We start from the raw sequence: 19943 nt of genomic DNA, 5'->3' as shown, positions 1-19943 counted from the left end.
CAGTCGGTCTCATCACCATTTAAGTTCGGAATTGTTCTGTCTCATGTTTTCAGCTATGCTGCTATGCTTTGCTTAATCACATCAATAGCTTTTCCATGGCCTCATCTCTCCCTCACCAGTGCCCTCCCATCATCTGTCTGCACAGGCTAACATTTGCAGTCTGAGGTAGGCTAGAAGGTTTACCACTTCATCTACGATAGTGGAATCTTTGCTACTCTGAAAAAGCCAGCCACAGCTTCATCACTCCTTGCTTCTGAGTATACACTACACTTGATCCATAAAAGCCTTGGAAGGTTCTTGAGAACTGGAGCTGCTGGCAAGGCGAGTAAGTGGCAGTCACTCCCCGCCCCCTTCAAGAATTCACATTCTGCAAGGGGGATTTTCCTCTCATTTAAGGCTGAAAACATTCCTGAGAGGAACAGTTTGTCCTCAACTTGGCATAATGTTGCACTAAACATTTGCCACTTACTGTTCTGCAAGCTGTTAAGCTTCCTGTGAAAGCAGTAAGATACCACAGAAGCACTCTTTTGTAAACAGAGTCCTACATCATTTTATTAAAGTACTGTGGCAATACTTATCTGGGAACAAAACAAGGGGAAGTTGCATCAGTATGTGGGCTGCAAATGGGGCAAGGGGAACTATTATCCTAAATTAACACAGAAAAACAGATGACATTCAACCAGGAACCCTTCCTTTTACAAAGAACAGCATGCAGAAAGAAAAAATACAACTCTCCAATGCAAAGTATAGAATATAGGATAAGCAGACAGAGAGTAGTCAAGAGTAGATTTGGGAGTAGTCAAGACACAAAAATACGATGGAAAATAAAGAGTAGAAGAAAAGCAATGAAAAGTTTCAATAAGCTTTGTAACAGACATCAAAATGAAGGAGAAATGCACTTCTTACAAAGACTCTGGACAGCCATTCTGAGTGAGCAGGGAGTCCCTTCTTTTTTCACAGTACAAGGTCACCAGAACCATACTGGGCAACCTGGGCTCCTTGCTTGTCTAAGGTCATTGGTATCTCCTTACTCACTGAACTGTAGAGCTTATTTTCAGTCTTGAATCAGGACTCTATTTGCTATGCGCTTCATAAGCCCCCTCTACTGCTAACAACCTAACTACAATACAAGAATTAACAGATACACACAGAGGAACACCACTCAGTGGATCTAGGTGGTCCTTTCCAGCCTAACATCCCCTTATAAATGGGAAAGCACCTTGAAACATCCCTGTTGACCATGACAGACTGTGATCAAAGAACATCTACACCCACTCTAGCTGCCAATACAGTATTTGTAGGTAACTGATTTTCTAAATAGATCCCAGGAAATGTAGGAGAATGAGTTCCATACTCCTCTATATCTCTAGGAAAAAAAAAAAAAAAAAAAAAAAAAAAAAAAAAAAAACCACGATCAGGCTGAACCTGCTCAAGAGGTGGCAAGTAAGAAACGTGCTGGAATAAACTGGTCAAAACACTATGCCTCTTTACAGAAAATTAATTAAACATGAATAGAACTTCTCTGAACCTTCTGATACTCAAACTGGCTAGACCAGAATGGCCTGTGTCTGCACTAATGACAACTCTTTCTCTCCAAAGCACAGCTGTTGCTTCCAAACTGCCTCGAGGAAATTGCCTTTGTTCTGCACTAACTCATAAGTGCCCAAGAACTGCTTGGAGGAGTCCGAGCTGATCCAGCATGAACCAGGGACCAGGTTAATGATCTAGCAGTAGAGATGACCAAGTTTCATTACTCAAGAAGATTTAGCAGCAGACACCACCTGTGGCACTAACCTGATAGAACTCATGAATTAACAAGAATTAACAGAAGGAGAAAGCAGTGCTTTCAAGAACTTGCTGCAAAAGCACATTAACTGGTCTGCAGAGCTGTATGTATCAGCAGCAGAAAACAGATGGATGCTCCAAAAAGGAAGCTCCTGAGAAGGAGTTGTTCAGCAGAGTGCAAACACTTCCCCTTTGGAAGGGCAAACTCAGGTCTGTGTGCATGGAAACTATTTTCTTTTGTCTGCTCCTGTTGCAAGGTGATAGGTTTGCTGAGTGCTGAGGGGAAAGGCCGAGGAGGGAGACAAGGGCATCTCTATTTACAAACAGACAAAATTGCACAATAAGTGCCTGGACTTACATAAGCAATTTGTCCTTCTGGTGCAAACAATCCAGCTAGACCACAAATATCAGATGAGAGCTCAGGTGAAAAGCAGTTGCAAGTCATTGTTCTGAGAAAATGCTCTGAAAGGGAGAACCCAAGGCCATGACATCACCCACAGACATCTGCAAACCAAGACTGTATGCTGGTGAGTCACATCATACATAAAGCAGCTGCATTTTAGAAGCCCTTCACAACCAAGGCCAATAAAGTTTATTGTTGTTAATTTACAATTAACTCAGATTAAGTTGACGTAATTGGGAGAATCTGACTCATAGACTTTTTATAAGTCTATTTCAAAAACCTTATCTATTACATAAATACATTTTCTGTTTCCAAAATGACATAATTCATCATTACCTGTCTTTAAAAGAACCAGTGCTGCTTTTCACCCCATAAAGGAGCCAGATCCTAGTTTTTTTTTTACTAGTTACTCTGTGTCTGAGCTGAGAAACTAATCAATACCCTTAAATTCTGCCCTAAATGGTCTTTTATGTAAACTAATGGAGAAGGTATCATTTAATATACATATATATTTTTGCCTCAGATTTGTTATAGCACAGCTGAGAATACCGAGTCAGATCCTGCCTTAAGCCAAAGCTGGGTTTATGTTGCTATAAGATAGGTCAGCATTTGGTTCCCTCCCTTGCACTGGGCTGCCCTCTTTATTTTCCTATAGCAGCACCAGCTCCAATTCTAATCCCTTGGGTTGCAGGATAAGCCCCACAGCACTTGTTCTGTGTCACAGGGAACTGCTGTAGGGCTACAGTGGTGTGACAGCTGAATTCTGCTGTGCAGAAGGTGGCAGGATCAGGACTACTCTCAGCTGTATGAAGGAGTCGCTAGGCAACAAAAGTAGCTATGGTTACCTGTATCTGAAACGAAACATGGATTTCTGTGATTAGTCATTCAGCTGGAAAAACCTGGAAAAATCACTTTTTTTTCCTTGATGAATGTATCAAAATATAACATTGCCTCTGCATAAATATTGTTGCAATGACAAGACACAATTAAATAGACCTTACTTTACAGGCACTTGCTTGCTCCGCCTCAGTTTTTATGCAAGATCTGGGCCATTTGCTTTCAAATGTCTGGGGCTGCAGCTTTGGTGACAAGACCAGACCTTTGGCCAGGGATCAAGTGCTTCTAAACTCTACTTTAGGGAAATACCCTGGAGAAGCTACAGGAGAAGCAGCAGATTTCCTTTGCCTGGTGAGACTGGCTATTCCTTCCTCAGGAAGCTGTCACTGGAGTTCATTTGGTACGTGAGATTGTTTGCTGATTAATATCAAAGGGTGCCAGCAATCATGTGCCCACACTAATGCTCTCATGCATATCATCTTACACACACTGGAGATTTCCATGAGGCAAAGGCAGCTCAGAGAAATCAGCGTCCCAGAGGCCTGAACCCAGCCTCAGCAGCAGGCACAAGGAGCAGCCATGGTCACCAGCACCTTCTCCACAGCACCGCAGGAGCACAGTGCTGTGGAATACACCCTTCATGACCTTAACAGAGCCAGAATAATTCCCAGACCCAGCAGTCCCTGGCCTCTACACCCCTGAGCAAAATTCCTTCCCAAGTCCAAAGCTGGCAATGCATTTAACCCCGTCTGCATTTAGGTGTCTGGCTGCACACATCAGCTGAGGTGATGGGAGTAGCAGTCTCTTTCCTGCCTCTTCTTTCACCTGGATTTAAATGGTCAAGTCAATGAAATCAATCTGCAGTTAGCACTGGCATTCACAGGAACATACGTTTTTCCTTGCACAAGAAATGTATTCAGAGTGATTCTCTCACAAGTCCCTTACAGGGACTTGTAAACAAATCATTGATTCTTGGGTGTTTGGGGAACATTAATTAGAATTTGAGTTTACAGCAACAGTTCTCCTTACTTCATCCAAAGAGACTGAAACTAAGGAGCTCAGTTGGTAATTAAAAAGTATTATTTCTTATAATCTGTAATATGTTTGCTACTTTAAATATAAATGTAAAGCAATAAGCAAACAAATTAATGATAATACACATGCTATATATAACCTACCTTACTTTGATTGAACTAGTTTACTTTGTTTACCATCGGAAGAAGGAAGTCCCTGTAATTTACTTTAATCTACTTATTCAAGTCCTTTATTAAAATCATGCTTTTCAGCTGTGATCACTAAGCCAAATAATACATGGTGTAAGCAAAAAGCTTATGAAAATCTGCATAAACTATTTTGATCAGTCTTATCCAAAAAAATAAAAAAAAATAAATAAAAAAATTGGGCTTCAAACAATGGGCCTTTCTTTCTACGAAGCCTGTTAGGAAATCCCACTGCAAATATTCTTAAGCTTAAATGGTAGCTACTGAGGCTACCACTTCCATGCTAGAAGCATTAAACTTTATTTACTAAAAAGAGAGGAGAAAGCAGAAGAAACAATGTCCAACTCAGTAGTACATTTGCAATAGTGATGCTGTCATAAACTACACTTTGACCAATCTTGTGATTGAGCTGCAGTAATATTAGCTTCCTTGGAAATAAGCATTTGGGCAGAGCTCCATAATTTCATAGATTTTGCTTAATGAAGCCTAAATGTATATGCACATCTCTACAGTTTCCTTTCAGGCACTCCCTCACATGGTTACACAGTTAGAAGAGATGCTGATAGAGCTGTCAAGAAAAAGCCTTGTTTCTCAATCCAAGTAGTGAAGAACAGAGGGAAGAAACATAGAAGTTCAGGCCCCAGCAATGATTTTTTTGTTGTTGTTGGAAATGCTGCATCAAAGAAAGAAAGGTCTTGGACTAGATAGTTAGAAGTAATATATCTTTCACTGAGGTGACAACCAGCTCGAAACAACGTAGAGAAAGACTGAAACAAGATGCACTGTAATGGTGCTTATTATCAAAACTGACTTGATTTACAAGAGGGCTGCAAATCTCATAACAAATTTATTTCCACATGACTGCTCAGACTTTCTCTTTTAGACTGGCTCAGAAATGCCTTGGCCTTTCTCACAGTGCTACTACATTTCTTCCAAACCCAGCCAAAAATGGAGGCACTGCAGACTGCAAGAATGAAGGAATAAATTATTTACTCAGTAAAACAAAATCTCTCCCTGAACACTGAAGCTAATAAAGCTTGGTTTCCTATAAATTCGTGCCTTGTACTTGATAGACTTTGGCCATGTGTAAGGACTAAAAACACTATTTTTCACAAACTGTGATGTCTGAATGAAATTTTTCATTCTAGGTTCCAAATATCTATTTCATGTCTATTCCAATAGAGTACAAATTTCTACAGCAGACTTTAATTAACAAGATTTCTCCCCTCTAAGAGTTCATTTATTTGCAGAAAACCTTTTCTTTTTTTCTATTTTTTTTTCTGTCCTCTATCATTTTGTCAAATGAGTTAAGAATCAGACAAGAGTTTTAAGTTATCAAAGAATATTCAGGAAATCATCATATATGCATAAGTAAGCTTAGAACATACTGTTGCCTAAGTCTTATTTATTTCTGTCAAACAAGCAACAACCAAAAGAGAGAGAGAGAGAGAGAGAGAGAGAGAGAGAGAAGTTCAAGATTGATTTGATTGAATTAAACCAAAGCTTGAAGACACACAAACCTGCATCTGTGTTGTAAAAGATTCACATCCGGATTTAAAATGTAAGGGTTCTTGGATCTTGGGACCTGGAACTGCTCATAGGACTCTAAAAAATTATTTAAAAGCCTCGTTGACATTGTGCCATTATCACCTGGGAAGTTTTTGAAAATAGATTCTTGGTTCCAATCTACCTGTGGCTGTTATTAATCTTTTTGTATCTAAACAATCTCTAAAGGGACAGAAAGCTACTTTCTCCCATTTTCTCTTCATTATTAATCAATCTGCTGAAGTGTTGGAGCTGGCTGTGAATGTTAAGAAGGAGCACCTTTTTGCTTGCTACTGAAGTCAAACAAAACAGAAATATTTTTGCAAAATCATAAGAATTATGACTAAAAACATTAAGAATTATGACTAGCTTTAGAAGAATATTCTGAGGTGACAAAAACAGTTCTTTATATAAAGGAGTGCTGAGCCTTACCAAAGGGGAGCACTTTTGTGTTTTTTTTGTTTGTTTTTATGTCTTTTGTAAGACACTGCAACGTTTATTTTTGAATGTACGGAATTACACAGCTAGAGCATACCGTTCATAACAACAGTATCTAGTATACAACAGTATCTAGTACAAGTGTTTGTACATTTCAGCCTTCATTAAATGGACCATATCTCACCATTACTGAGCTTGTGGCTGAGCAGAAAATAGATTTCTCCCCCAGGAGAATGTCTGTGATTGTCTGTTAGTTTTGATTTTTTCTTAATAATTTATTTCACCACTTAATATCTTTCAATTTAATAGGCTTATATCTGTAATAAACTGCATCTGTTTTCACAACATTTTCCCCATGGGCTTAAAAATTCTATCGATATTGCATGCAGTTTGTGAAATAAGGCAGTTCATGGAAAGATTCAAGTGGACCAAAGTCATGGTGGCTATAATCCACCCCACCTACTTACAGTCTGGATTTTGGGTCTGATTGTTCCTGGGCTAGAATTGGCATCTCACACTGCTGAGATATCATCAGCTGCAACTTCTGTTGCAACTGCAACTTCTGTTGCAGCTGCTGGGCTGGAACAAGACCATCAGATCCTTGTCTATACCCAATTTGTCCATGTTTGGTGCTTTACAGAGTGCACTAACTTGAGAGGGCAAACAAGAGGGAATGTGTCTTCAACCCTTTTGAGAGTGTTTTCTTCATTCTGGTTCCTGATCTGGGTTCTGCTTTGGAACTGTCTGTGTATTTTATCCCATGTATCTTAATAGACAGTATTGGAAACAGACATTTCCCCATTCATAGAATTTTAGAATCATTTAGGTTGGAAAAGACATCTAAGATCATCAAGGCCAACCATTAACCTAGCACTACCAACTCTACCACTAAACTATGACACTAAGCTCCACATCTACACAACTTTGGAATACTTTCCGGGATGATGACCCAACCACTTCCCTGGGCAGCCTGTTTCAATGCTTGACCATCCTCTCCATGAATAAATTTTTCCTAATATCCAACCCAAATCTACCCTGGTGCAACAAGAGGGTATTTCCTCTTGTCCTATGACTTGTTGCTTGGGAGACGAGACCAAAATCCACCCTGCTACAACCTTCTTTGAGACAGCTGTAAAGACAGATGAGATCTCCCTTGAGCCTCATTTTTTCTAGATTAAATAACCTCAGTTCCCTCAATCACTCCCATAATCTTGTTCTTTAGATCCTTCGCCAGTTTCATTGCCCTTTTTGGACTCGCTCGAGCACCTCCATGTCCTTCTTGTAGTGAGGGGCCCAAAACTGAACACAGTACTCGAGGTGTGGCCTCACCAGAGTCAAGTACAGAGGGACAATCGCTTCCCTAGTCCTGCTGGCCACACTATTTCTGACACAAGCCAGGTTGCTGTTGGCCTTCTTGGCCATATGAGCACACCGATGGCTCATATTCAGCTGGCTATCAACCAATAAACCCAAGTACCTTCCCACCGGGCAGCTTTCCAGCCACTCTTTCCCCAGCCTGTAACACTGCATGGGGTTGTTTTGTCCCAGGTGCAGGTCCCAGCACTTAGCCTTGTTGAATTTCATACGGTTGGCTTCTGCCCATCAATCCAGCCTATCCAGATCCCTCTCTAAAGCCTTCCTACCCTCAAGTCCATGAACTTTTCTCTTCCTGGCTCCATGAATTTTCTGGTCTTTTCTGCACAGTTGTCCAGCTTCATCCTCACTGGAGATATCCATCAGCCAGGTGCTCCCTACACTCTGAGGCAATTAGGTGAGAAAGTGCAATTTCAGCATATCCCAGAGCAAAAGTGATGGCTATGGTCCTGTATTTCCTGAACAAGTGTTCTGTTTTCCCAGGCTACTGAGTAAAAGTAGGTATTTCCTTCAAAGAAAACTCAGAACTGGGAAACCCCAGGGGGATGTACTTGCCTGCTGTGAGTCCCTCAGAAGAGTTTCAGCCATTGAACAAAGAGTAGAATTGGCGATGAGGCTGTTCCCAGCATCCATCTTGATGAAAATACTTTTGAATTCTTGGGAAACCTCTACCTTATCTTCAGAAGTCAAAAGCAGCGTTGCCTGACATAACACAATGGAAAATTCCAAGAGATTGTTCTACTATAGCTGCAAAGTAACAACCACCCATCTAAGATATTTAGGAACAGTATGATACAGTAACAAATTGATTAAGCATTTTTTCTGTCCATTGGAAAATATTCTATAGCTCAAAACAACCCTTAATTAAACAACAGGAAAAAAAATAAAAAAAAATAAAAAAAAAAAGAGAAAGAAAAGAAATAAGAAATGTTGTCTGCTTCATTACACATGTTTGGCAGCGATTACAGATGTATAACTTGTTCTTGGCCTTAATTTGTGTAGGTGGCTATCCTTATCAGGAATATGAATGGCATCCTGTAAGAGCTCTGTCTGACTTAGCTCTGGTGTGATTTTTCCTTTTTCTATGAAATGCCAAACAAAAACATTAACTAAGTCAAAGATAGACCCTTATGCTTGATACTTTTCCAAATTCACTCTATTTTAGCTAACTTTCTGAAATACTTTATCTCTGTGTAATTCTCTTTGAGCTTTTAAAGTCACTAAAAATAATACAACTACATCATCACAAGTACCATCTACCCCAAGGCAGCATATGCTGTCTTTGACATCTGTAGTAGTTCACACTAAATTGTTGTCTATCTTCTGTAAACAGAAAGTGCTAATGCAGCTTAACTGAAGGAAATATATTTAAAAGCTGATTAATCAGATTAAATTTTCATTGGGATTTCAGTGAAACACGTGAAAGACTTGATATTTGTGCTGATATGTTATTATTTATAAACACAAGCAGCACACAACGGAGACAAGTAAATAGTCTAATTTTGTATATATTATAGTAAACCTGATGTGCGTTTATACTTATGAAATATTCAAAAACACATAAAGAAAAAGTGGAAAGAAGAAGAAAAAATAAAAAATAAAAATAAAATAATAATAATGATGAAAAAAATTCTCCCAACCTAGCCATCTTAAATTAGAAGACAGATCTCCAGATTTAACCTCAGAGATAATATTGAGAAATCTGTAGGAGGAAGAATTGGCAGTTTAAAATTGTTCTAATCAAATTGCAAGATAATTATTGTATAATATTCAATTTGATATATCCTTTTTTTTTCCTGTTTGACATATCTTTTAAGCTCTAAGTATTCCAGAACTGTTCTCAATGAGAATCTGAAAGCACAGATTACTCATCACCACCTAATTTTCTAATGTCCACAAATAAGTACATTTTTATTCCTCTATATTTGTACCACATTTTGAAACAAACATAATAACACAAGTTACTGAGTGCAAGAAAGCAAAAAGGTAGTTTTACAAAGCAGCCAAATTAGGCAATGACAAGCTTTCTTTTAGGTGATTGATAACATTTTCAATCCCAGGTTGTCTGATCCTGGCCTTCTGTGGGAGGAATCCTATGAGCAATCCTTATTTTACTTCAGGCAAAGGTGTTTGGGTTAGCACACAATATTGTATCATCATTATCATTGATTACCTCGTTGATCTTGCCTGAAAGTACACTAGAAAATGAATGCACAAGCCTTTCAGCATCAGTGCCATAAAACACCTGATGGTACATCTGGAGCCAGTAATGGCATCAGCTGACACAAGTAGATTCAGAAGGGAAGTTTTCCTGTAACCTGTGTGGTGACATTTAGTTAATATACATTCCCCATCCAAAGAGTCAGAATTTTGTACAGAAAGATTTATATTGGAATGGGTTTTCACTACTTTTCAGAAGTCAGTAAAGAAAATATTGTTTTGCTAAACAATCTTCTACCTTCACCATTAGCTTCCTAGAGGTATTTTTCTTGTCTTATTAAGGCAGATGGAAGCTCATGTGGTCATATTCATAGTCTGCAACAGGACATATAATATGGAGTTTCCCTTCCAGGAATTAAATGGTGGTGCACAGTTGAGGTTATTGTTTTTCAAGACACCTGCACACAAACCGATATCCAAGCACAAAGAGACAGTGAACTTCAAAACCCTAGGCAAACAACAGGGTATATGGCAGAACCAAGCAGTAAGCACTATTGATGCAGAAACTTGATTAGCAAAAAGCAAAACAAAAAGCTAAAGAAACATAATTGGTTCTGAAGGTCAAAGAAATCACTTCAGAGCTGCTTTCCCCCTCAGCCAGACCTGGATATCGAATTGCTCATAAATGCTTCTGTCATTGCAACAGACACATTGTTTTTCAATGCATACTGAAAACTCTGCAGCAAATCCTACTCATAGTTCATTTTGATTCCAAAAATTATTTTCTTTCACCTGGAAACATGTGGGTATTTGTTGGTGTTGTTTTTGTTTGCTTGTTTTCCCTCTCGTGTTTCAACATGAGAATATTAAGTTATGCAAAGCAAATAATTAAGGAGTCAATAATAAGCTGTGCTTAAGCATGGTGTGAGTAGAAAAAAATACCCCTTTTTAATAGCTTCTTCTTTTTTTCTTTAACCAGAAGTTTGCTCTCTGTAGAGCTGTTTTATATTTTGCAATTCCAGCAAAAATTTCCCTTTAGACTTATGATTGCTAGCTACAAAGAGAGATGAAACACAGATATATTACATCATCAGACATGATTTCTTATCTTGCTATATCTTGCTACATTGATAATAACTATTATTATTTACGCCTTATAGGTGTTTCAGTTAAGCTCTATGTTGCGGGTCTGAAACCCGGTTTCTACCCCAGTAGAAGTTTCTGCCCACAATAAGACTAGCTCAATGTACTCCCATAAATATAATGAGTAGTAGAAGAAAATTGAAAAGACAAAGGAAGTTAGAGTGCATATTAACAGAAGGCAGCAAAATACATCTGCATCATTTTGTTTTAATTCTTCAGTTGGAAATAACACCTAATTATCAGAAATCCCCTTTGGCTGTTTATCTCCACTAATACATCTGGAACACTGCTTCAGCTCAGCATAAAGTTCAACCCACATAATCATTGTTTTATTTCTTTGTCATCAAATATTTTCTAGTAAACAATTCCTGTCACGGAATTTAAAACAGATATGTTTTTCTTAATTATCCTAGGATCTGACCTAGCTTTACCCAAAGTCACCTCTTCTTACTGGCTAAAACATTGCCTTATAATAATGGGAAATACATACAGGTCTGCTATTTCTGAAGACAATCAGCCAAGGAACGTGAGATGTATGGCAGATATTCTACTCTTCTGAGATGAGCAAGGAACAATGGTGTCTCTGGTTGGAAACTCTCTCTTAAGTCTACATATCTGTGAATTTTGGAGGCAAAATATATATTAGTTAATAAATTGCTTCAACATGTAAGGAAAAACTTTCTTAACTATAAACATTTAAAGTATTTAAATAATTACTAAAATATATTTAAATATTTATTGTTAAATATTTATTAAAAATAATTATTTAAATGTAAATATATTTAAAGTATTTAATTAATACTACATATAAAATAAAACTAATATAAATATAAAAAATAATGTGTAGCTTAAGTATCTGGTCGACACAGAAGCTTCTGCTAGATACCCTAATTTTGCAAATAAACTATAGAAAGAGGTGGGAATATAGATTATGACATTCCCCCCAAAATGTACATGTTAAAAGGATGGTTTCAGAAGTCAGCCAAGAAGAATCACAAAAATAAAAGGCAGGTGGGGGGAGGCTGGTCTCTGTATTGGAGATTTGGTGCCTTTCTCAAACCTGTAGTTAAGTTCCCCTACCCCCTGGAGATTAAAGGCAGGCTCACCTGTGAAGGCTTTGTTTTTAAAGCTACACCCTGAAGAATTTGGCACTGAGCGTTGGGCTTATTTAAAACACAAAGGTTGAGGACACTGATCTGCCCTTTAAATTTTAAACATGAACATCAGTTTGATATCACATCTCCTTTAGCAAGGTGGATATGCAACCTCAGCACTCTGTGCTGCTGAGGAAATTTAAGCACACATAACTTTTGACTGTACCTTACACAACAGACAAGAGATTAATTGGATAAAAATGACACGGTTCAGTATTTTTGCTGGAAATTTCATTCTACAGAAAACATAAAAGTCATTTGGCCACACAACAAAAAGCAAGAGGAAACACAACAAAGTAAACAAAAGTACTTTCTTGGGTAAATAAAGGAGCAGAGTTCTAAAGACTGAGGGTTTATATATTGCATCTATGATGCTCTAATATCAACAGCCAGTACAGAAACTGTTCAAAATCCAGGGTCCTGTTCTCCAGGTGTGTGCCCTAATTATAATGCTACAGGGTGAAGGTCTCTCTTGTGCTTTGTATTCACAGCCCAGTAAAATGGTCTGCTCTCCTTCTCCAAATGTTTTATTTCCACAAAGGACATGAGCAGAATAACTTGTTGCTCATGCCACTGTCCACACTTGACTGAGAGCAGGCTGCGGGAAAAGAGAAACTATACTTTTCTGTGATTAGCACAACTTTTCAATGTCTAAAGAGCACCAATCCTTTAACAATTTACAGGGTAATGTTAATAATAAATGGCCTGAAATAAGAAATAATTATGACTATTTTTGCTGGCACTTCTACTTACTTTATACTCCTGTGTTCCCATATGTGTAGGAATTACTCCCACACTTCATCCACAAGGTAAATGTGTCTGATATACCCACACCAGCTGCATCTGATTGAAGGACAGACGGTAAGAGAGTTTACTGCATCGTTCCTCACAAGAAAAGGAAAATCCCAGGCAAAAGCAAGGCTTATGACACTGGGCCCTAAAAACTTCAGGCTCTATTACAGTTACTTTTGGCAGAAGGAGGATCAAATACAGTTTAAACCTTGGGAATGGAAAAGAGTCCCATTAGTAAATAAAAGGAGCAGCTCTACAGTCGAGGCCAGCATAATCAGGGATATCAGATGACATTAAAGGAACTAGGAAACCCAAAATCTAGCTTGTGTACTCCAGAAATACCAGTAACCAGAACAAGGGCAAAAGTTACTCAGTTTTAGATTCAAATTACTGCAGATAGAGATTTGCCAAACTACTTGGACATGTAATTGGGTTAGAAAGTATTCCTCCGTATAAAATTCAGGGATTCTGTGTGCTTTTCAGAGTGACAAATATAAATGATTTTTACAGGTCTCCAAAATTGTTCCCTGATGAGAATCAAGGTTGGGTTTTATCTTATTTTATTTTATTTTATTTTATTTTATTTTATTCTGTTTTGTTTCTGAACACAGTATGCATACCTACATCCTGCCTATACAAAGGCTGTGGAAGGCAGCCTGTCACACTGTGCTAAATGAGAGGCAAACACAGCTCTGTGGTACATGGCTGTGGACTTAAATGAGAATGGGTTGTCTCAAGGGAAGAACATTTCATGGCTGAGTTCTTTTATATGAGCTAATCTTTTCAGAAATAACACTGAAAGACAAGAAATGAAACTGAATTCCTATTTCTTGGTTTAGATTTTCACAAAGAAATAACCATACTTTATAATCCAAGTGCAAATAATAAAAGGGGTGGCTGCAAGAAGCAATAATTGCTTCTAATAGGAAGATGAGATGGTATTCTAAATGACACATTTTACAAAAGATCTCAGCAATCTGCATTTGATACACCATGAAGCAAACACTTTGAGCAAATTGTGTTGTTTTCTAGTGCTTCTTTAGCCTCTTTTTATTTATTTATTTCTTTACCCTCATTTCAGAAGATTCATATGTACATGTGGTGTTTAATAACATAGATTCTTTAGTTTTTCATGAGGCTGTATTGTTCTTCACAAATACTCAAAGGACTACTGATTAAAAATATTAAAAAGTTGTGAATCCTGAAAGTTTAATAACTTTTACTATGAATTCTGGTTCAATTCAAGTTTAGTGAAAGCATAAAATATCCCCTCTCACTGTAAAGTAGTGGGTACTTTGTAAGTCTATGTTCCAAGCAAGCAGCTGAAATAATACCTTATGACTGTAAACTCTCCAGGCTCTCGTCTATACTGATATGAAAAAGAAGATAATGCATATATAGTCCAGGACCACTTTCAGAAGTAGGAATGGGCAGAATTAGGAATTACCTCAAATATCAGATGAGTAGCAAACTAGTAAGAAATCCTAAAGGTAATTTTCTGGTTACGAAACACATTAAATAGAAAAATACCGAGTACAGAGACAAAAAAAGCACTTTAGCTCATGAATTATTTGTTGCCATTATTTGTGAAATACCTGAACATTAAATATGTTTAGATAAATGAGGATTACTACGGTAACAGAAAAGGACTACCTTTGTCAGGATTGCTTCTTTAACAAGGATGTTACTGTGACAGAAAGACCTTATTTGTGGGGGGAAAAAAAGAAAAAGCAAATGATGTACCAAAAGAACTTTTATTTTCTTATTCTTATCTCAAAATTCACTGTTGGCTTGAAGTCAACAATTCTGCTCTATTCCTATAATGAATTTCTATCTTGCATAACAGGATCTCGAATCACATGTGTATAACAAATATGTCCAAGTTTAGGTGCATAGCTGAAGTCCAAGAGGCAAAACACAAATATAATGAGGCTCCAGGGGTTCAATATTGTTAATGAAGGATAAAATACCTGGACTTGTTTATGCTTCTTTTATGTTGGAACAGTAGATTAAGAAGTAGTGCAGCCTTATTACATATTTCTATTTAGATGTATTTTCTTCTACAGGTTATATCAAATTTTCAGCCACTAGAAAACCTCATTTTTTATTTGTGTATATTTTAGTGGACTACACCTTTAAGAACATAACAGTTACAGATATTTAAAATTCTTCTAAGTTGTCATCCCTTATGAAGCAATCTCATATTTTCATTTCCCATCTAGAGCTTCCTTTTACCCAAGCATGAAGATTTCTACTTATAATCAACTGATATTTGACAGACACCATGGGCCATATTCTAACGTCTTTTCTCAGACAAAGAAAATTCAGTTTCCATAATGACTTGAAAGGTAGGTCATAGTGAATTTTGTATATTGCTCAGAGATTAAATTCTGTCTTGTTTCCAATTAAGAATGGCTACAAGCCAGCAAAATTGCAGAGAGAAATACTAGAAGGTTTGGCAAGAATTGTATCTGTATCTGATTAAATTTAGGTATTCCTTGACTTGTCAAGTTTCACACATTGAAGCTGAGATACACTTGGCTCTTATTCCCTGAAGTTAAGACTACATACATTTACATTTTGTGACATCTCTGCTTCTTCTTTATCCCATGATCCCATATGGATCATCATTATCACCGTATAGTAGTATGTCTAGCTTAAATGCTTAAAGAGCAAAAAAGAGGCCAGAAGAGAGCTACTGAATAAAAAATAAAAAATAAAATAAATATATATATATTTATATATAAAAGTCTCTTCTGGGGAAACAATGCCTTGTGGGGCCAAGACTATAAAATAAACAAAAAGTACTCGGTCTCTCAAAAATAATAAAGATAAAAATGGTAAAATTTTCCTATTTTTCTTCCCATGGAAGATTCTCATTCCAGACTAACTTCCCACCAGTTTGCTGAGCCCTTCTGTAGGATATCTTTTGACAAAGTTATCCAATCATAGGAAGCTATTTTTGTCTGAACAACTGTATTAGTGAAGACCAGCAGTGAAGCACAATCTCTGGCTACAGTGATATCAAAGTCTTCTAGATTGGTAGCTACTGTGGATCTCTACATACTAGCTGCCTGAAATCCTGATTTTAAAAACTAAAGCCTCCAGCTTTTGTCCTCCTGTGTCCATCACCAGCACAGGGTTTGGAATATTACTTAGCCCACTGTCCTCCACTGGAAACACAGGAAGATGGTAAACTGAAAACCAGAGATAATAAAAAAGCATCTTTCTGCTGCTACCCTGAGCTTTTCTTCATGGTGGATTAGACACCAATAGGTGTCAATTCTGGACATTTTAGAATCATAAACATGGCTGAATCCTAACCCCTAATTGAAAACTGTAAATTATTTCTATCCTATCATCAAACTCATAAGCAATAACTACCTCAAGGAATTAATATTTGAAATTATTTCTTGGAAGAATTAAATTTAGATTTTCAAGAAGCTTAGAAGCTTTTGAAAATATTTTTTGACAAAGCTGTTTTAAAAGAATTGAACATGAAATCTCTGAGGTATATGTGTTTAAGCATGTGACATTATTATACATATAACATATATGTCATGTATATATGTGATATTTTATATATAGTGTAAAAATTTTCCTAAGTGAACTTGTGAAAAGGTTAATAGTGAGAAAAAAAATCTCAAAATGGTACAAAATTGATTACAATAGTCAGCACAGGAGCTGACGAGAAAAAGTTGCAGAATAGTCTTATGGTACAGCATACACGTTTGACAGAATAGTAAATAAAATTGAATGAATGCAAATGAATGCAAATTCATACATACCATGAATGGAAATAAACCATAAATTGTTGAACATAAGATTAAATATTAAGTGACCATCAGGAAGGCAGTACTGGAAGTAGGATTTATAGTAAGTTCTCTGAACTTACTATAAGTAAGTTAGTAATTTATAGTAAGTTATAGTTAGTAATTTATAGTAAGTTCTCTGTTTCCTAGTACCAAAAAAAAGACAGGGATCTCCTAGAAAGAGTCCAGCAGAGAGCCATAAAGATGGTACGGGGCCTGGAGCATCTTCCCCCAGGACTGAGAGACCTGGATCTGTTCAGCCTTGAGAAGAGAAGACTGAGAGGGGATCTTATCGATGTTTATAAATACCTGAAGTGTGGAAGATAAAAGGATATGGCCAACCTCTTTTCAGTGGTTTGTGGGGACAGGACAAGGTGTAATAGCCACAAAATAGAGCCCAGGAAGTTCCGCACCAACATGCAAAAGAACTTCTTCATGGTGAGGGTGACAGAGCACTGGAACAGGCTGCCCAGGGAGGTTGTTGAGTCTTCTCTGGAGATATTCAAAGCCCGTCTGGATGCCTACCTGGGCAACCTGCTTTGGCAGGGGGGTTGGACCCAATGATCTCTTGAGGTCCTGTCCAACCCCTACAATTCTGTGATTCTGTGAAAACATTTTTTTCAATGTTCAAGAGATCATAAGAGAAAATAGAACAGGATTATGAAAACAATAAAGAATCAAATGGAAACAAGACACTCTGATTCTACCCAAAAAGAACACAGTAAAATGGGTTAAGATGGGTTAAGAAAAAAAAAAAAAATCACTGGGGATTTGGAATATTTTCATTTGAGGATTAAATAAACTAATAATCTCCAGTATGGAAAAGAGCTAAATATGGGGAACTTGGAGAGAAATATGCAGGATATGTGATACACATTGAAAGGGTGAATAGGGAATAACTATTCACTGTTTCCCACAACATAAAGACAGTACAGAAAATAATGAAATTACCAGGCAACAGGTTTAAAACAAATAGAAGGAAGTATTTTTCTTGTGACACATAATCACATTGTAACACTCATTGCCATAGGATGTTGTGGATGCCAAGAGTATAAATGGGCCCAAAAAGCAATTAGACAAAATTTATGTAAGAATTTGTGGAAGATCTCTGAAAGTCCCTGAGTCTCAGATTACTGAAAGCTATAAAGGTATAACCAGGGAAAACATCTTTCTGTGTTCACCTTGTTTTGTCATCTTTCCCAAAGTTTGTGCCTGTTGCCTCTTGTCCTGACACTGGGCACTACTGAAAAGAGTCTGGCTCCAGCTTCTTTGAACCCTCGCTTCGGGTATTTATGGACAATGATAAGATCCGCCTTTCTCTCCATCACCTTCCTCTTCTCCAGGCTGAACGGTTCCAACTCCCTCCGCCTCTCCTCACAGGAGGGGTGCTCCAGTCCCTTCAGCATCTAGGTGGCCCTACATTGGACTCTATACAGTTTTTCTAGGTCTCTCTTGTACCCACAGGTCCCTGAACACCCTGCAGACAGCTTCACTAATGCTGAGTAGAGGGGAAGGATGACCTATCTTCACCTGCTGGTGATACTTTGCAGAGAGACTTTTTACTCAGTCCTGTAGTGATAGGTCAAGAGGTAATGGGTTTAAACTGAAAGAGGTACATTTAGACCAGATATTCAGAACAAATTCTTCACTCAGAGGGTGGTGAGGCACTGGAAGAGGTTGCCCAGAGAAGCTGTGGATGCCCCATCCCTGGAAGTGTTCAAGGCCAGGATAGATGTGACTTTGGGCAACCTGGTCTAGTGGAAGGTGTCCCTGCCCATGGCAGGGGGGATGGATTTTTAAGGTCCCTTCCAACCCAAAACCACTCTATGATACCATGATTATAAAAGCTCGAATAGATGTTCTGATCCAACAAAGTTGTTCTTATATTTTAACAGCAGGATTGAACCAGATTCTTGTTGGAAATATGATTTCACTGCTATTCTGGAGTGAGCATATTTTAAAACAAAAGTTTTAAAATCTCATGATGATATTGCTGCTTTGATGCTGTCCCAGGTTCAGTAACGAGTAGAAGCTCTTGACAGCTGTTTTATTCTTATATTCTTATATAGGATTGATGGGGTATGTCCCAGAGATGAGATGTTGCATCATAAAAACACATTCACAATTAAAACTCCAAATGAAAACAACCTTTTTTTTCAACATACTGAAGCCTTCTTTGTTAGCAAGGCAGATTGATTGGGGTACAGCACAATGTTCCCAGTTCTGTGCAAGGTCTTAAAATGTGTTTCTGTAAATCCTTAGTAATGCAATTGCAGAGTAATTTTCTGAAAATAAATGATACTATCCAGACTTATTCACATCACCTACCATTTCTTATAATTGTGATTCTGGACAAATTTTAAGTAGTCTGGGAAATGAAAGATTCAGAGCTTGTTCCTCCTTTCAGAGTACCGTAGAAGAGCTTCGGTCTGGAGAACAGCCGGTGACAAGACAGGTGTTACTGTAGAGAGAATTGATGGAGTCCTCGTAAGTTGACTTTGCTACTTCCAGAGATGATGCTGAGCTGGAGTTTGGCCCATTCATTAAATATGTGTTTTCCTAACAGGTAAGGAGGCACTGTACTGTTCAATAGTCAAGGGAAGTTGGTGGGGCAAGCAGGCAAAGGACAAAACAGTAGCAGAGATCATTTCACATCTTTATTACTAATGCTTTAGTTTATGTAATGTACCTCAAAGATAGTGGAGGATTAAGAAATTGTTGAAAATTAATTATTAGTTCAGAAAAGACAATATTATTGAGGTTTCATGCTGATCATTTTTTTAAATCTGTGCAGCTGTTTTTCATTTCTCTGCTTGTTTTTCATATATTTCCTCATTGACTGCTATGAGGAATTTGAATGCCATAATAATTATTTGGTGGAATATTCCTGTTTTTCATCAGTGCTATTAAACAATGTCACTTGGAAGCCAGGCGGATTACAGGACATGTGGACACTGAGGCATATCATGCTCTACACAAACAATCACTAGTGTTTCAGATAGCACAAATTATAAACCAGATACTGAGACGCAATTGGTTTTAAATGTCTGCCAAGAAAAGTGGTCGAACAAGTCTGAAAGGTTACAACACTGACAAAACCATAACCATGAAGTTCGAAGAGAACAAAACAAACATGCCTGTTTTCTAATAATTTAGTATATTTTAGGTGCTAGAAATGTTGGGAACAGACAGTCTATTGATTGATGCAAAATGCTAGCTGGTGTGAGACATGACTACACGGTTTCTGCCAGTTTGCTTTAGTCAGATTAACTCAAAGCAT

General features: G+C 37.6%; 1 long non-coding RNA gene across 1 annotated transcript; it reads left to right on the top strand.

Annotated features, from left to right (window-relative positions):
* The first annotated feature begins 2175 nt into the window (after positions 1-2175).
* LOC118164608 lies at positions 2176-19202 on the top strand. Its single transcript, XR_004749565.1, has 3 exons — positions 2176-2312; positions 17869-17949; positions 19071-19202. It is a non-coding gene; the product is annotated as an uncharacterized LOC118164608 (long non-coding RNA).
* Positions 19203-19943: the final 741 nt, after the last annotated feature.

Source organism: Oxyura jamaicensis, chromosome 3 (assembly GCF_011077185.1).
Source record: "Oxyura jamaicensis isolate SHBP4307 breed ruddy duck chromosome 3, BPBGC_Ojam_1.0, whole genome shotgun sequence".
NCBI lineage: Eukaryota > Metazoa > Chordata > Aves > Anseriformes > Anatidae > Oxyura > Oxyura jamaicensis.
This window is presented reverse-complemented; position numbering and strand designations above follow the sequence as displayed.